Consider the following 17,740-nt stretch of genomic DNA (forward strand, 5'->3'; position numbering starts at 1 on the left):
CAATGTCACACAAATGCATATGATGCATGCCTGTCCCTAGTGGCTGATGATATCATCTGTCGGTTACCAAGCCAACCCGACGTGTCCGGTAGCTAACCCGGACACAGTCTCTCTGGTGCGCTTTATTATCATTAGAGGGTATCTGCGCCCTGTCGCCATTAGAGGGTATCTGCGCCCTATCACCATTAGAGGGTACCTGCGCCCTATCGCCATTAGAGGGTATCTGCGCCCTGTCGCCATTAGAGGGTATCGGTGCCCTGTCACCTTTACAACCAGAGAGAAAACACAAGCATACTCGCATACAACATTCATCTCAGCCATCCGGCTTAAATTCACAATTCATTCGATTGCATACATGCATTTATACTCAACCATGGATCACCATCCATCTCAGCCATCCGGCTCACGGTTCAATCCAGAACCAGCCAATTTATCAATAAATACAGCCCTTCGGCTTAAGTTCATAATGCATAATCAGCCATACGGCTCACAACTCATTCGGCAATTAGCCATAGTTCAATAGCATACACGGCCATTCCGGCTCACAACAAAACAACACTTCCACCATTCAACATCATCAAATTCATAAAACTTAAAGCAACCCAGGCTGAATTTCAAGAGTATTCTATCTTCAAAATAATCAAAATAATTGACTCAATTCAAACCAATCCTCAACAGATTAAACTCATATTTCAAATCTTTAAAGAATCAACTTTAAAACATTACATTTCACAAAGCCGCACAACAATTCAGCCAAGCTAACATTCATAAGCTTTCGAAACAATCAAATAATACATAAGGCCGATACAATCACCAAATACACATTTTCTCACATCAGTATCCATATGTAATAATTCCAATACATAAAGTATAGTTTTAGAAAGCGCCCCTACCTCAAAATGCAATTCCATAACCCAAACGCCTCACAGAGTCCTTTCCGTCTCATCCCGAAATCAACAACCAAAATCCCGGCTCTGCTTGTTTTTCGCAATAGACGAAACAGCCTCAACACCACATATAAGCTCGATTACTACTTTTTAACACATCAATATCGTGGAAATCTTAAAACTCATAACTGAAAACAAATGGCAAGGATTCCGAGGTAAAAACACTTACTGAAATAAAAGGAATGGCACAGCAGCCTCCGCAACACTTATGAGACACGCAAACATCGGAACTCAAACCTACATTACCAAGCCTCAAGGTCTTTAACCAAACACAACCAAACGCTAAAGCAGGGGTTTTTCGAAACGAGAAATACTCACTGAATTAGCAAAACGAAGCAGCCGCAACTCCAAATCGACCCGGCAGCGGCTCCGTCAATAACCCCAAGTGACAATCGCGAGCAAAAACCCCGGTGACGGCAACTGTAATAACCACGCGGCATTAACAACCCTTCCAGAATTCCAGAAGAATAGAAACCAAACTCAGAACTCTTACCGGCGGTGGAACACGGTGGAAGCAGGGTCTCAAGTGGCAGAAGCTCAGCCCGGAGCTCCGGCGGTCAGAAACACAGAGGCGCAGCTTCACAGCAACACCTGCGGTGACCAGAATCCTTCTCTGGTAGCAGTGAGACCCCCAATAGCGCAGGCGTGGCTCACTCTGCTCCATAGCACAGCGGCGGTGATGGTTTGACAGCAGGTTCATGGCGTCACAGGGAGCTTCGGCGGCGGCAAATCGGTGCGACGTGGTAGTGCGACAATGATGGCTTCACAGACGAGACTAGGCACGGCGGTTCCAAGCCCTCAGCCCCCTTCTCACTCGCGTACCCTCTCTCCCCGTGTCTCAGATTTGACGGGTCAACAGAGGTGGAGGCGGCGTGAGCTCCCTCTCGTCTTTGCGATTCTCCTCAGGCGACGGAACGGGTGCTGGATGGCAGAACTGCGACTCAACTCCATCAAGCACTTTACAATCCCCATACTTGATCACAAGCCTGACAATCGCAACCCGTTCGCAAGGAACAAAACACCCAAAACTCATAACGTTGTACACCTACCGCTTCAACTTCCGTATACACATATCACGTCTTCAAAAACTAACGCATCGCGTTACTACGTCTACAAGTCATACGTGATATCAAAATAATTCTCGAGTTTACTCAGAAGGATACAAGACTTTAGAAAGGAGAGTCAAATGTCAAGGATAATACTCAAAGATTTGGGAGAATGTATCTAGGTCCAGATAAACAAGAACTCTCAAGAAATGAAGTTTCAATCAAATGCTTGTTCAAAAATTCTCAAAGTCCATATTCAAACAAGCGTGTATAACATTTATAGCAAGGACGAAAGAGGAAGTTAAACTCTTTTTAGAAAAGAAATTCCGAGGTAAAAATTTACTTACAATCTGGTAAGGAAATAAGTGGTGCGTTACAAACAAACCGGTTTTCACTAAACAAGGAAGCTTTTCAAAACTTCATTTAAAATAGCGCATGCCGATTTTTAAATTAACTTCATCAAAATTGAACAATGGTTCCAATATCAATCAAGCAACAGAAAGTAAACTCCGTTTAATATTTCTTCAAAGAGAATTCAAAACTTCTTTAAAAGATTCAAAACAAGACTCCAAAAGTGTTCTTGAAATCACCATCTCAAAAGAATATTCAAGAAAATTAGCATTGTACTTAAAAGGAGTCAAGCCATGCAAGAAAGAATCTTAAATCAATGTAGTTCAAGCAAGATCCAATAGGTATGAGAAATCAAACAAGCTTTCAATTGATCCAAAAGAATACAAAAGTCATAGAAAAAGACAACTCAATCATTTGTAATTTCTCAATGATAAATCTTTGACTAAAAACTCTTGTAAAGATAATGGGAGAATAAACAATGCACTAACTTGAAACGAATCAAACTAACTCATATACGAATGAGTTTCACAAAAAGAAAAAAAACCAAGATCAATGGCAATATTCACAAGATGTAAAAGATCAGTCAAAAACAAGGTCAAACATGACATTCATGGAGATGGAAGATTTAATAGAGAATTTAGTCCGTTCATAGGAAGAAAGCTATGAGTCCAACATTTTCAAAAGAATAACAACGGCATAAGCCATGTAGTATGCTAAATCAAACTCAAATCAAAATGAATTGAGTAAAGTTTATCAAACGAAACTCAACCGAGACAAAAGTGGTAAATCCTTTCTTTTCAAAATTTTGAAAAATACCCCAAATACACAATCAAATGAAGATGTGCGTTGGCACTATAGTAAAATTACTAGAAAGTCAAATTGTATTTGAAGTAAATGCAGTTCTGCAAACCAGTAAAAGTACAGGTGATGTATTAGAAATAAATAGTTGTTAAATTGTATAAGAAATCTCCAAAGTTCCACATATAGATAAGTGTATATCTAGTCAACAGCAATTTTTATAAAAATCTCAAAATTAGCTGTAATCACTGTCAAATAAGAGGAAAACTGAATCAACAAGTTCTCTAAGAATGAACTCGGAACCCAGAGTTAAAAGTCACAGCACATTAAGACAAGTTCAAGACTATATCAAAGAATACTTGAATAAAGAAGAACTCAAACAGAGGAAGATAGATGCAACAAGGATCTTAAACCAGCATATGCACTTAAGGTCAAACAAGAATGCATATGGATAGAGGAATAGAGTTGAAAAATCAAACTACTTTTCAAAAAGGACTAGCAAACAAGAACTTCAAGTTAGGATATAAAAGAACAGGTCGACTCGAACAAAATTCAAGACACACAACTGAATAGCCTCGAGAAATAGTTTCCAACTTTTCCAAAACCCGCGATTCGCTTTACTCAAAACTCGGATTTCATCTATGATAAGCCATCAGTGCTTTCATATACATAATTCACTAGTATTAAGCCGGCCAAACTTAATACCACGAATTATGCAATGCAAGACTAACAACGTTAATCAATAGACTGTCATGTGCATAAAGCTCTAATTCTGGTCATTCGACAAGACCTAATACATGACAAACACTCAGAGTATGCAACTAAAGCATAGTCGGTCCATTCCTCAGGCTCTACAGGAAGGACTGCTCTGATACCATAATGTAATACCCTAACTACCAAAGCTCACGCTTCCGGCTGCGCAACTCTGATAGCTCGGACATTACGACGACTTTTATAATATTTAATACTAAAATATGAGCCTGTTTGAAACTTTAAACCGCAATACCGTTCCCAAAAATACTTTCATCCGATGACATACATCCATAAATACCATACAACTTACAAAACTCATAAAGAGTACATCCATATATATGTACAAATATATATATAAATAATATTACAAACATAATCCAATACAATCCCTATCCCTCTTACAGATTATATCAAGATAAAGGCAAGGGTACAATAAACCATAACTAAAACAATATAGAGCATGTCAACAACAACTAAATGAACTCTTCGTAACTTCTGCGCCCATATCCTGAAAGGGGAAAAATGTAGGGGTGTGAGAACATCATCCTCGAAAGGGTTCTCAGTAGAGGGTTTTTGGGAATTACTGTAATAGGATACGTGAAGATAACCGCACCAGTGATTCATAATCGTCTTATGCCTCTTTTCAAAAACAACGGTTTACAATAGAAGTAAAGTCGGAAATCTTTTCGGAAAGAAGAACCGTTCAATTCTCAAAAACTCAAAAGCCTTTCAAAACGGTTTATCTATGCGGAACCAAAATAGCCTTTCATAATTTTATTCCAAACCAAAAACACAAAAGTGAAATCAACCATCATTTAGAAATCTCGTTTCTCAAATCATCTCAGGCTCAGGCCAAATTTACTCAAAGTGAGTTCCCTTTTTAAAACAAAGCCACTCTCAGCATTCTCTTTCCAAAACTTCCAAAACCATGGAAAGTTAAAGATTCATTTTGGGAACATTCAAAATCACCCATCCCACAATGGAATTTTATAACAAAGTTTCTCGACAGAGTCCCAAGTCTTTAGGGGAGAGTAGCATAACTCATTTCGCCGAATTCATTTAAAATCATTAAAACCTTGGCATTCCGATTTGAGTAATAAAATAGGATCTAAGCCAAACCGAGTCACGTAATCATTTACTTCTTTCAAAGCCGTTTCCTTTACTTAGGCAAAACCAGCTTCAACCCCCATGATAAATTCTAAAGCATTTCAACTGTTCAAAATTGTTTTAGTCTTGCAAAAGTTCAGAGTTCAAAGAGTACTTAAAACCTTTCTCAAAACATTTAAAAATAAAAGTTGTCAATAGACATTCAGGTTCTTTCAAAGTCATTGAAACTTCTTTAATTGAAACCCCCAAGTCAAATTCAAAGGCATAAACCCTTTTCGCATTCAAACAGCTTTAAAACACAAGTTTCATCTAAATAACTTTCTCTTGAAAGAGATACAATGCCTTTCTTAAGAATCAAGACTAAATCACAATTTCCCCTTTACTAACTCATTTCGAAAGCATGAATCATCCTTTTCTTGATAATTCAAATAAAATAGCAGAAGTCTTTAACTCATCATTTTCCAGATAACATTTCAATAAAGACTCGAATTTTATAGAAATTTCGGCAGCACCTCCCCTAAAACTTGGACTTTTGCCACCCGGTTCGGGTCCCAACTAAACCGTTTCTCATTCCTTTTCAACAGCTCAAAACCAGAAATCAATTCAAAAGCAAGCTAAATCCAAGAGTCGCCTCAATGGCATACCTCAAGAAAACCATTTCAAAAATCAACTCAATATCAACCGATTTAACTCATTTCCAAAGCTTTAAAGAATCAGTTCAGCAATAAATCATTTATCAAAACCAAATCAATTAAAGCAACCCAGGCTGAATTTCAAGAGTATTCTATCTTTCACATCGTCAAAATAATTGACTCAATTCAAACCAATCCTCAACAGATTAAACTCATATTTCAAATCTTTAAAGAATCAACTTTAAAACATTACATTTCACAAAGCCGTACAACAATTCAGCCAAGCAAACATTCATAAGCTTTCGAAACAATCAAATAATACATAAGGCCGATACAATCACCAAATACACATTTTCTCACATCAGTATCCATATGTAATAATTCCAATACATAAAGTATAGTTTTAGAAAGCGCCCCTACCTCAAAACGCAATTCCATAACCCAAACGCCTCACAGAGTCCTTTCTGTCTCATCCCGAAATCAACAACCAAAATCCCGGCTCCGCTTGTTTTTCGCAATAGACGAAACAGCCTCAACACCACATATAAGCTCGATTACTACTTTTTAACACATCAATATCGCGGAAATCTTAAAACTCATAACTGAAAACAAATGGCAAGGATTCCGAGGTAAAAATAATTACTGAAATAAAAGGAATGGCACAGCAGCCTCCGCAACACTTATGCGACACGCAAACATCGGAACTCAAACCTACATTACCAAGCCTCAAGGTCTTTAACCAAACACAACCAAACGCTAAAGCAGGGGTTTTTCGAAACGAGAAATACTCACTGAATTAGCAAAACGAAGCAGCCGCAACTCCAAATCGACCCGGCAGCGGCTTCGTCAATAACCCCAAGTGACAATCGCGAGCAAAAACCCCGGTGACGGCAACTGTAATAACCACGCGGCATTAACAACCCTTCCAGAATTCCAGAAGAATAGAAACCAAACTCAGAACTCTTACCGGCGGTGGAACACGGTGGAAGCAGGGTCTCAAGTGGCAGAAGCTCAGCCCGGAGCTCCGGCGGTCAGAAACACAGAGGCGCAGCTTCACAGCAACACCTGCAGTGACCAGAATCCTTCTCCGGTAGCAGTGAGACCCCCAATAGCGCAGGCGCGGCTCACTCTGCTCCATAGCACAGCGGCGGTGATGGTTTGACAGCAGGTTCATGGCGTCACAGGGAGCTTCGGCGGCGGCAAATCGGTGCGACGTGGTAGTGCGACAACTTGCCTTAATTATCTTTAATAAAATGATTTCTAAAATTAAGGCTATAAATAATTATATGATTTGAGACTTGATCATAAAAAGACTTTTCAAAGGTTATGGGTCTTACATATAGCCTGAAATCAGACAAGAGCATGGTCACAAGGGATGAGACAGAATAGTGCAATGTTGGCGTATTTGTCTAACAAATGAAATAAGCTCTGCTTCAGAGATTTTATAGAATTTTCATATGACAATCGAAAAGTGAATCTCCATGCTCTTATTTGTCAATAAAAGATTTTAAAAAGGATTATGAAGGAAAGGAGTTTGTAATTAAGAGTTAATTGAAGAGTATATGTGCTTTTTTCACATCAGTTTTCAAGATTAATGCACTCACACAATTCACAGACTACATTACTACTACTTCATATTCACGCAATTATTAAACTTAGTCTTAGCTCTTAAAATAAAATGGAACTAGAATAAACATGATGACCATAATTTCTAGATTTAAAAAATAAGATATTACAATTAGGTCATAGTTTACACCTGAAATAGGGGATTTCCAATTAAAACTGAAGTTGGCTTTGAAAATGATACCTGGTTCTTGTGAGCTCGATTGAGAGAGAACGAAGAAGGACTAAAGTAGGAGGAGCCACGGCGGCAATAGAGAGAAGGAGCGATGGCGGTGCGGCAGCAGCGGAGCAACAGGCAGCGCGAGCAAAAGGAGCGACAGTGGGGAGCGACAGCGGCACGACAGCAACAGAGCGCGACGGCAGCGAGAGCAAACGGAGTGACGGCGGCACAACCATAACGCCGGCAGAGGAGAATGAGGGTTGTTTCTGAACTTGGTGGCGGATTGGTGAGTAATGCAGAAAAGAAAAGGATAAAATGAGGGTTGGTGAGGAAGTTGGGGGCAAAATGGTGTTTCTGGACTTGGAGGCGGGAAGTGGGCGCGGGGATGGTGTTTTTAGCAATAAAAATCGATGGTATCGTTGTCGATTTTAATTTGAAAAAAAGCAGTGGTTTTTGTGTCTATTTTATACATTAAATCCACACTATTCATTTGATTTTAGAAAGCAATATAAACCATTCAAATTTATCGACGAGAGCTTTGTCGATATTTTAAATATAAAAATAGATGTCTAGTCCGTCGATTTTAGAATAAAAGTATTTTCACCCCCTAGTTCGTCGACACTATGACGATTGTTAAAAAAGGGTTTAATGCAACATAAAAAAATCGACGGCCAGGCTGTCGATTTTATTAGTTTATTTTCTTGTAGTGGAGATACCATTAAGGCTGAAAATAATGCATCCCAGAAGGATAAAGTCAAAGCCATGATCTTCCTTCTTCGTCTTCTTGATGAAAGATTGAAAAATAAATATCTCACATTAAAAGATCCTGCAGATCTTTGGAAAACCTTGAAGAAATGTATAATAATGAAAAGACAATGATACTTTCTCAAGCCCGATATGAATGGATGCACTTGCATCTACAAGATTAGTGAATATAATTTAGTAATGTTTCGAATCACCTCACGAATGAAATTATGTGGGGAAAAGATAACGGATAATGATATGTTAGAGAAAACTTTCTCAACCTTCCATACCTCGAATATGCTCCTACAACAGCAGTATCGAGAAAAAAGATTTAAAAAATATTCTAAGTTAATTTCTTGCCTTCTTGTTGCTGAACGCAACAATGAGTTACTTTTAAAAAAATCATGAAACGCGTCCAGTTGATGCCGCCCCATTTACTGAAGCAAATGCGGCAAATCATAACCCTATAAGAGGTAAATGACAAGGTTTTGGCAACAAGAAAAATTATGGAAGGAAGAAAAATTATGTTCATGAGAAAAGACCTCACCTGAAGTGGGATAAAGAAAGAAACAATGGACAAAATAAATCAACAGAGGATAAATGTTTTCGTTGTGGTGGAAAAGGCCATTGGTCGCATACCTGTCGTACCCCAAGGCACCTAGTCGATCTTTATCAAGCATCTTTGAAAAAGGACGACAAAGGAAAGGAGTCAAATTTTATTTCAAATAATGCTAAAAATTACACCACTTATTATGAAGTATCTGATTTCTTTGAGAATCCTGAAAGAAATATTGGTCATTTGATCAATGATGGAATAGTTTAATATGTGGGTTTGTTAAGTACTCATATAAATAAATAATGTAAGAAACACTTCTTGTTAAGTTTTATTTTCTACGCATTTGAATTTCAAGTACGATGTATATAAATAATGTTTAATAAAATATTTATGAATTTCAAATTTTGCTGAATGTGCCAAGATAATAATAAAATTTTTAATATATACTATACTTCTTAGAAAAATATTTTCAATCAAGAAAATAATTTTATTGCGCAAATATTTCTACTCATTTTATTATTATTTGTCTTTGAAGAAAATGGTGAGGACATATAGTGAAGATGTTTGCCTTGCGGATAGTGCAAGTTTGCACACTATTCTCAAAAGTAATATATACTTTACTCATCTTAGCTTGTGGCAAAAGAAGAATATGTTAATATTATTATTGGCTCATGCAATGTGATAGAAGGCTCCGGAAGAGCTATAATTTTGTTTTCCGGAAGAACAAAGTTCATAATAAATAATGCACTATTGTCTACTAAGTCTTTAAGGAACTTATTGAGTTTTAAAGATATTCGCCGAAATGGATATCATATTGAAATAATAAATGAGGGAAATTATGAGTACTTGTATATCACAACTCATGATTCAAATAAAAAGGTTATATTAGAAAAGTTACCCTTACTTACATCTAGGTTATATTATACTAAAATTAGTGCAATTGAATCACATACCATTGTAAACCAGAAGTTTACTAGCCCAAATGAATTAATAACTTGGCATGATTGATTGGGTCATCCGGAAACAACCATGATGCGAAAAATTATTAAAAACTCCTATGGACATTTACTAAAGAACTAGAAGATTCTTAAATCTAGTGAATTTTGTTGTGCTGCATATTCTCAAGGAAAGCTAATTTTAAGGTTATCACCAGTAAAGATTAGATTTGAGTCTCCTGAATTCCTAGAAAGGATTCAAGGCAATATATGTGGACCTATTCATCCACCATGTGGATCTTTTAGATATTTTATGGTCCTAATAGACGCATCTTCGAGATGGTCACATGTGTGCTTGTTGTCTTCTTGCAACTTGGGGTTTGCGAGATTACTTGCTCAAATGATTCGATTAAAAGCACAGTTTTTAGAAAATCCAATCAAAGCAATTCATCTTGATAATGCTGGTGAATTCACTTCCCAAGCCTTTGATGCTTATTGTATGACTAACGGAATAAGCGTTGAACATCCAGTAGCTCATGTTCACACACAAAATGGGTTAGCAGAATCACTTATTAAACACCTCCAGTTAATTGCTAGACCCTTACTTATGAGAACAAATCTCCCAACCTCGGCTTGAGGGCATGCTTTTTTACATGCCGCAACACTTATTCGTTTGAGGCCAAAAAGTTACCATCAGTTCTCTCCTATGCAATTAGCTTTTGCCTAGCAACCAAATGCTTCCCATTTAAGAATATTCGGGTGTGCGATATATGTTCCCATTGCATCACCTTCTCACACCAAAATGGGACCCGAAAGAAAATTGGGGATGTATGTTGGATATGATTCTCTCTCTATAGTGAGGTATCTTGAGATACAAACTGGAGATGTATTTAAAGCCCGATTTACAGATTGTCATTTTGATGAATCAAAATTTTCAACATTAGGGGCAGAGAATAAGATTTCTGAAAAGGAACTTAATTGGAATACATCATCCTTAATGAATTTAGATCCTCGATCAGGGCAATGTGAACTAGAAGTTCAAAAGATTGTACATTTGCAAAGAATAGCAAATGAATTGCTTGATGCATTTTTTGATACAAAAGGATAACTAAATCCTATATACCAGCTGAAAATGCTCCAATGTGAATTGATGTCCCAGTCGGACAAATAGCCACCGAAACAAAGTCATGTCAGAAGTGTGGTAGGCCTGTCGGTTCCAAAGACAAAAATCTTCGAAAAAGAAAAGAGGTAAATACTATTCCTGTTAAAAAAAACATAGTAAAGACACCTGCAGTTGTCCAAAATTCTGATATAGTTTTGACGCCAGAAGACGTTCAGGTACCTAAAAATTGTGAAAATGATGAGATCTCGATAAATTATGTCTTTACAGAAAAAAATGGGACCGAAATAAGACAATTGTCAATGAAATATTTGCATACAATGTGGCATTAAATATCATGCATGAAAGTAAGCATCTTGAGCCAAGAACAGTCGAAGAATGTTGACAAAGGAATAATTGGCCGAAATGGAAAGATGTTATGAAGGGTGAGTTAGACTCACTTGCAAAATGTGAAGTCTTTGGACCTGTAGTTCATACACCAGAAGATGTAAAACCTGTTGGATACAGATGGGTGACGTTAAGATTTTCGCCAGTAAAGAATTTTATAAAAATAGTTGCGTTGTAGATATAGTTTCTAAACCAACAGAAATTCCTTCGTACAAACGTTTTGGTTGTCACAAGTAACAAACCCCTTTAAAATTGATAACCGAGTATTTAAACCTCGGGTCGTCTTCTCAAGGAATTGCAGGGAGGTATGTTCTTATTATTGGTTATGAGTTTGTAAATTAGGGGTTTTGAAAGTAAGGAAGCAGTATGTTGAACAATAAGAAAAATAGTAATAATAAAATAAACTCTTGGCAAGGTATAAGAACTGGAAGTCCTATCCTTATCAATTGTGATGAGAATTGGATTTTAATCCTACTTAGTCAACCTTTACTAAAGCAAAGGTAAGTCAAGTGGGCCGAACTAATTTGATCCCTCAAGTCCTAGTCTTTCTTTTGGAAAGGCTAGAGTTATTGGAACTCAAATTAATCAGCAACTCCCAATTTCAACCACTGTTTTATTTGACAGCTCAAGCGTCACCAATTACTTAACCAAAGCCAAGAGGAAGAAAAATCTACTTGAATAAAAATGCCTTTAGATGGGAAGCAACAGTAACATAAATTAAAGAGAGCAATCATAAGTCTGAAATACCTCAAATTATAGTAAATAAAGAAATCAATTCTAACATGGAGTTCATAAACTAAATTGATAAAATAAATAAAAAGAACATTGAACCTGATAAAAAGAGATAATCCTAAAAGCAAAAGAAATCCTAATTCTAAATCCTAAAAGAGAGAGGAGAGAACCTCTCCCTCAAAACTACATCTAAATCATGAGAAGTGAATTATGAGAGCATGCCTATGAATGAATGGATTTTCCCACTTTATAGCCTCTAATCTGTATTTTTTGGGCCGAAAACTGGGTCAAAAATAGTCCAGAAATTGCCCCCTGTGATTTCTGTTACGTTCAGGTCGCGGCAAGTGACGCGGAGGCGTCGTCCACACATCCGCGCGGATTGAAGTTCACAGATGTGACGCGGGCGCGTCATTCACATGTTCGCGTCGCCTAACTTCGGGGAAGCTATGATAAATTATATATCAAATCGAAGCCCCATACGTTAGCTTTCCAACACAACTAAAACCGCATCCTTTGGACCTCTGTAGCTAAAGTTATAGCCGTTTGAGTGCGAAGAGGTCAAGATGGACAGCTTAGCAGTTTCTCCAACTTCTTGTTTTCCTTCCACTTTTGCATGCTTTCTTTCCATCCTCTGAGCCATTCCTGCCCTGTAATCTCTGAAATCACTTAACACACATATCAAGGCATCTAATGGTAATAAGAGAGGATTAAACATAGGGAACTTAAGGGCAAAGAAGCATGTTTTCAATCAAAGCACATAATTAGGAAGGCAAATGTAAAACCATGCAAATAGTATGAATAAGTGGGTAAAGAGTTGATAAAAATCACTCAATTGAGCACAGGATAAACCATGAAATAGTGGTTTATCAACCTCCCCACACTTAAACAATAGCATGTCTTCATGCTAAGCTCAAGAGAAGCTATAAAGGAATGAAGAGGAAAGTAAGAATGTATGAAATGCAACCTATCTATATGAATGCAACTACATGCAAAATATTTCTACCTACTTAGTTAAAAGTAAACAAATCCTTCAAGAAGAAATATGAACTGGATTTCACTAATTCAAATCATGAAAATGAAGTACAAATAGACTTGCAAGAAGAAAATAGCTCATGAAAGCAGGGAATAAGGGATTGAGCATCGAATCCTCACTGGTAGTGTATACATTATAATCACTCAAGTGTTTAAGGTTCGATTCTCTCAATTCTCTACTAACCTTGCTTTCTAAGGCTTGCTCTTCATCTAACAATCAACATAAATTTAATGCACAAATACACAAATCAAGAGGTCTTTTAAGGGTTGTAATGGGGTTAGGGTCAAGGTAGGATTGTATTTGGTCAAGTGGACTAAAATCTGAATCCTTAATTAATTTAAACTTTTCCCACCTAACTTTAGACAATCCATGTAATCATAATACCACATCTAACTATCCATTAACCATGTTTTTTCACATATTCATGCATTCTAATTTCAAGTACAGTACATATGCATTGCTTTCACCACTTACTTTGGGGCATTTTGTCCCCTTTTTGCTTAATTGCTCTTTTTTTCTTTTATTTTTCTCACTTTTATATATATATATATATATATTTTTTTCTTTTCTTTTTATTTTTTTCAATGCATATGATTAAATTATTGGATGCATGAATCATGTCCTAAACATTTTTTTTTCAAATTTTCAGAAAATTCTAACATACTCAATTCTCAAACCAAATGTTTCCAAATTCAACTTTCCCCATACTTAATTCATGAGCACTCTCACTAGTCTAAGCTAACCAAGGATTCAAATTAAGGACATTATTATTTTCCGCTTAGAGTTAATGATGTACTAAAATAAAGAACAGAGGGGTAAAAATAGGCTCAAAATTGGTTTGCAAGGGATAATGAAAGGTTAAGGCCATATGGGTTTGTAAGCTCAGTGAAACAAAGGCCTCAATCATATAAGTGCATGCATACATTAAATAATGGAAATATAGAATTAAGCAAGACAAAGATCACAATTTTAGAGAGAAAAACACACACCAAAAATAAAATATTGGTTGGTAAAATGCAACCAATTCAAATAGGCTAAAAAATCTCACAGGTTTTGTGTGTTCGAGTTCTAAACCATGTTCCAGTATAATATTTCTTCAAATAAGTGTAACATTAAATTTTATTCAAATTAGTGAAATGCTCTAAAAGGTTTCTTGAAAAAGAAAATATTACTTCAACCAAGTGGTAAAATATGCAAAAAATCAAACAAATATGCAATTAAACATGCAAATGCAACAACTAACAAGGAAAATAAACCATTGGTGTTGAGATAGAAGAGTAACTAACCCATGGAGATCGGTATCGACCTCCCCACACTTAAAGGTTGCACCATCCTCGGTGCATGCTAAGATGTGCAAGTGGACGGGTTGTTCCAACTGATGGTTTTCTCCAAGGATTGTGCAGATGGACTTGTCTGTCTCCCCATGTAAACATCTTCCGGTTCCCTTCCGGGTGGCCATCCTGAAAGAAAAAGGGAAGAAAAGTAACCCAAAAGTAAAGATAAGAAAATAAATAAAGTATGGGTGGGTTAATGCCAATTGATAAGGGTCTCATTTACATGGAAGCTTCAACATCTACGTGAGAAAATAATAGAAGCACATGGCATACCAGTGGTGCAGAATTTGCAACAAAGGAGAGGAGTGTGGGTAATGAAAATATCAATATAAGTTCATGTCAATGCAAATGAAGTGCAAGTATCATAAAAGATTGGCATTAGCAGATAATTAATATCATCCCACAGTGTAAAACAAGTTACTAAGCACCAAAGTAAATTCAAGAAAAGATGCAATAGTTGAATATGAACAAGTGACACCAATGGAAAAATAATAATAAATTTAGAAAAGAAAAAAAAATATGCACAAAATTAAAATGTAATGAATGAAATATGCAAATAAAGTAAGTAAAATAGAATGAAGGTGAAAAGGAATGAGAAGTGAAAGAAATAAAGTAAGAAAGAAAGAAGAAAAGATAGAATAAATTAGGATTAGAAAAGATAAGAAAAATAAGGATTTGGAGAAGAAAAGATAAGATATTTTGGCTGATCTGGATATTCTGTGCGCCGCATGTGACGCGGACGCGTGGGTGACGCAGTCGCGTGGGTGACGCGGTCGCCTGGTGCGCGATAAGGTTAGGTGACGCGGACGCGTAGGCCACGCGATCGCGTGACCTGATTTGTGCGATTGGCTCGAGTGCAGCCTCGCGGTCGCACAACTCTCTGTTCGAAACTTGGTATTGCCAAAATCCAGGGTGACGCGGTCGCGTGGTCGACGCGATCGCGTGAGTGGCCATCATGGGGATATGATGCGGACGTGTGAGCCATGCGTCTGCGTGGTAAGGCGTGTGCGATAAGTACCAGTCCAGCACCACTCTCGCACAACTTTCGGTCGTGCACCCTTTCTTACGTCGATTTCCAGGTCACGCGGCCGCATGAGTGACGCGGACGCGTGGGAGGCAGGTTCCCCATGTGACGCGGACGCGTTGGCGACGCGGTCACGTGAGGTGATTTGTGCCAGGGGCACGCCTCTAGCCACGCTCTCGCGTGACTCTCTGTTCAATTCTCTTTTCTTCCTTAATGCACTTGTGACGCAGACGCGTCAGCGACACTTCCGCATCGCGTGCATATTTTTTTTTTGATGCAGTATGCAGAATGCAATGCTAATATGAATGTTATGCAGAATTCCAGGTTCAATACAATAAAATAAAACAAAACTCGAAAACAAATAAAACTAAATAAAAATGAAAAAAGAACGATCATACCATGGTGGGTTGTCTCCCACCTAGCACTTTTAGTTAAAGTCCTTAAGTTGGACATTTGGGGAGTCCTTTGTTATGGTGGCTTGTGCTTGAACTCATCCAGGAATCTCCACCAATGTTTGTGATTCCAATGGCCTCCGGGATCCCAAACAAGGCGTGTAAAGCCCTTGAGCAGTTTTAAACAGGTTCTCAGGCTTCCAGTGTTCTGAATGTCAGAACAGATTCCAGGATCCCAAACTTTGCTTTTACACCCGTCTTTGTGTTGATAATCATGATTCCATCCGGGTAGCAAGCAATCTGGATTCTCACTAAAACGGCCAAATAACTTCCTAGACCCATTCAATTGAGCTCTACACCAACCTTTGCGTTTAAATTTAAAGCTTCCAACCATAATGAACCTTGCAGGACAATTCTTGCCACTGACCATCTTCCTCTTACTCTTTATGCCACAAAGAGCTCTAAGTTGACCATCCGTCTCCAGTAGCCCATATTCAAGTGGAATTAGAAAGCTAAGGGATATGAATTTTACCCACTTGAATGTTGTGAAGGATGATGGCAACTTAGGGGGAGGGGTCTCTAATGAACTTGCAAGCTCCACTCCCTTGTGCTTTTTGACAACTTCCACCTCTTTGCAAGCTTCTTCAATTTCAACCTCTTCCTCTTGGTAGCTTTCTTCCAATTCAATCTCTTCTTCATTACTTACCAAAGGCATGGGAGGCTGTGCTTTTTCTTCTTTACTCTCCATCTCTTGACCAACCTCTTCCAAGTCTTCAACTATGATATGCCCTAGAGGTTGTACACCCTCCTGAGCATCAAATTCAAATGTCTTGGAAGGAAGCTCTATGACTTGAGTTTCCTATGGAGGTTTCGCATCTCCTAAGTCTTCAACCACTTCTTCCTCCTCAATGGCAGGCGTAGCTTCTTCCAATTGTTTCAATACAAAATTGTGCTGCTCACTGTCCACCGGAGTTTCTAATATCTCCTTCATGCTACGTTCTTCATTAGATTGCCCACATGAAGCCATGGGGGTTCCTTGAGTGTCCAAACGTCGGGAAGGTAATCGATTTATCGCTTGATCTAGTTGGCGAAGGGTTGTAAGAAGCTTTTCCACTGTTTCCGTGAGACGATCCGTTGATTCTTGTTGCACTCGGCTATCATAAATAGGATCATAGTGCTCTTGGATTGATGGATATGGAGATGGCAAATATTGAGGTGGTGGTTTTATATATGGTTCATATGGCTCATAAGGTGGTTGGTGTGGTAGATACGGGTTAGGGTCATATGGAGGTGAATGGTGGAAAGGGGCTTGTGAGTATGGTGGTCCAAAGTTATGTTGAGGAAAGGGTTCATAGGCATATGGTGGTGGTTTTTGATAGTCCATTGGAGGTGGTTGTTGCCATGAGAGTTGATCAAATCCTTGTGGCTCCTCCTATCTTTGATTGTTCCAACATTGATGCCTGTTCTCATTGTAATTTTCTCTTCGTGTAACATAATTGTAACCAAACTCATAGCCAAAGGGGTGAGAGTTCATAGTAGCTAATAAAAATTAAAAATAAAAACAAATAAACAAGCAAAGGAAAATAAAATAAAATAAAATAAATAAGAGAAAAGATTTGAAATTTGAAAATTGAATTTTGAAATTTGAATCTTAAATTTTGAAATTTGAATTTTGAAATTTGAAATTTGAAATTTGAATTTTGAAATAAGATAAGATAAGATTTTTGAAAAAGATATATTTTTTTTTTTGAAAAAATTTGAATTTTGAAATTTAAAACTAAGATAAGATAAGATAAAAAAAAACTTAAAATTAAAAATCTGAAATTTTTTTTTCGAAAATAAATCAGTTTGAAAGCAAATATTTACAATAACCAATAATAAGGCACACGTTTGCAATTCTCCGGCAACGGCGCCATTTTGACGTTAGGATTTTCGCCAGTAAAGAATTTTATAAAAATAGTTGTGTTGTAGATATAGTTTCTAAACCAACAGAAATCTCTTCGTACAAACGTTTTGGTTGTCACAAGTAACAAACCCCTTTAAAATTGATAACCGAGTATTTAAAT

The sequence above is a fragment of the Arachis ipaensis genome, chromosome B10, assembly GCF_000816755.2.
Source record: "Arachis ipaensis cultivar K30076 chromosome B10, Araip1.1, whole genome shotgun sequence".
In the NCBI taxonomy this organism is placed as follows: Eukaryota; Viridiplantae; Streptophyta; class Magnoliopsida; order Fabales; family Fabaceae; genus Arachis; species Arachis ipaensis.